The following is a 2,500-nucleotide window of genomic DNA, read 5'->3' on the forward strand; positions in this document are numbered from 1 at the left end:
CTGCCTTGCAAGATAATTTCCGGTTTGATTGACTCTTTTATTCTGCTTGCTGCCTTGGAGGCTTATTTCCAATTTAATTGACTCTTTTTTTTCTGCTTGCTGCCTTGGAGGCTAATTTCCAGTTTAAATTACTCTTTTTTTCTGCTTGCTGCCTTGCAGGCTAATTTCCGGTTTGATTGACTCTTTTTTTTCTGCTTGCTGCCTTGGAGGCTAATTTCCGGTTTGATTGACTCTTTTTTTCTACTTTCTGCCTTGCAGGCTTATTTCCAGCTTGATTGACTCTTTTTTTCTGCTTGTTGCCTTGGAGGCTTTTTTCCGGTTTAATCTACTCTTTTTTCTGCTTGCTGCCTTGCAAGCTAATTTCCGGTTTGACTGACTCTTTTTTTCTGCTTGCTGCCTTGAAGGCTTATTTCCAGTTTAATTTGCTCTTTTTTTCTGCTTGCTGCCATGGAGGCTTAAATCTGGTTTAACTTGCTCTTTTTTTCTGCTTGCTGCCTTGGAGTCTTATTTCCAGTTTAATTAACTCTTTTTTTCTGCTAGCTGCCTTGGAGGCTTATTTCCGGTTTAATTTGCACTTTTTTTCTGCTTGCTACCCTGGAGGCTAATTTTCTGTTTAAAATACTCTTTTTCTGCTTGCTGACTTGGAAGCTTATTTCCAATTTAATTGAATTTTTTTTTTCTGCTTGCTGCATTGGAGGCTAATTTCCGGTTGGATTGACTCTTTTTTTCTGCTTGCTGCCTTGGAGGCTTATTTCCGGTTTGATTGACTCTTTTTTTCTGCTTGCTGCCTTGGAGGCTTATTTCTGGTTTGATTGACTCTTTTTTTCTGCTTGTTGCCTTGGAGGCATATTTCTGGTTTGATTGACTCTTTTTTTCTGCTTTCTGCCTTGAATGCTTATTTTCATTTTAATTGCCTCTTTTTCTCTGCTTGCTGCCTTGGAGGCTTATTTCCGGTTACTCCTGATACAGTTTTTACATCCTCCATAAATGCTACACGCTGATCCAGTTTTCTTAGCATCCTGTCTTTTCACCTAGCATTTCAATAGAATATAATGTAATATAATGTTGTTCTAACCAACTATCCAATGTGCATTGTACATTTTCAGTGGTTTCAGTTGCTTCTATATATAATTGTAAGTGAAAGCAGTATGTGTTATGTCCCTTTCAGTGTCTTTAAACGGTGCAGCAGGAATCAGATGCCTGCTCCTACATTGTTTCAAAAGTCACAACCACCAGCACAGAGAATAGAAAGGGGTAAGGTGTTTAGAATAGCAGCTATTTTCATTAAAGGGGGATTCTCCACTTGAGCGACCTTTGCTTCAAACTGCAGGCATTTTGAAACTTATTGTACCTTAGGTTATAGATAACTGCAGGAGACCAGATTATGTATTGATTTAAACGCGAGGCCAACCCCTTATAAAAGGCTGGAATCTAAATTGTAATCATTCTGTTCTTTAGAGAATCATATTTTGTTGTGTGGGATATAAGAGAGTATGTAGGCTAAAAAATAAGATACAGTTTATTCAGCTGAAAAATAGTTATATTCCTCAAAGTGACTGTCAGGACACATTTGGGTAATGTGTATTGTCAGATAAAAAGACAAATAAAGAGAGGGAGAGCATGCATGTGAGAGACAGAGACAGAGGGAGAGAGTGTGCAGCAAAATTCTTTCAAACAGAATAACTGATAATTTCTTATGCTGAATCCCTTTCATACACTTCCTTCACGAAGTCAAACACAACTTACCCACTGTAATTAAATCATTGAGAGATAATGTCTAGAGTGCTTTTAGTTTAGCAATAGCTCACAACAATGGCTTAGGCTTAAGTAAACAAATCAGAGGTTGTTGAAGTGCATGGGATCCATGCTGATACTGTATATAGTATAGGTGTACTTACCCCAATATCTATGAACCCCCCGTGCAGGTAGTGACATACCCTGCCAGTTTGACATGGCATCACAGCATTTAGCACGAAATTTAGTTTTAGCTGAAACTGAGGTTTATATTCACTGAAGTCATCGGCAAAATGCAGTGATTATAAGCATTTTTATATATTCCGTTGTTATTGTGTCACTCTTACAAACATGCTAAGCACATCATTATACCAATATTCTGGTTTAACAGATTATCCAATCCTGCCCTGTGTCCTAACAGATTGTATCCAGTGATTTTACTGTTGGGTCAGTCTCTATTCCGTAACTACAGTACTTTGTGTCGCCGACTCTCCATCCAACTACATAATCATATCATATCATATCTCCCTAAATAATATATACCCCTCCAGTATTTCCCCGTCCAATCCAAGGTTTGAGGCAAAGACCCCAACACATGTTATATAATAGTATGTTTTGTTTTAGAAGGAATATCCTATTTATGGTAAGACTCAGTTCCTCAAAAACAGCTCAAACTGCAATCATAAGCACCCCTAACCTTGCCCAGGAATGCCAATATTATCCGGATATAAGACTTGCTGTATCTAAGGGCTTGTGTATACCAGGG

The sequence above is a fragment of the Xenopus laevis genome, chromosome 9_10L, assembly GCF_017654675.1.
Source record: "Xenopus laevis strain J_2021 chromosome 9_10L, Xenopus_laevis_v10.1, whole genome shotgun sequence".
Classification (NCBI taxonomy): Eukaryota; Metazoa; Chordata; class Amphibia; order Anura; family Pipidae; genus Xenopus; species Xenopus laevis.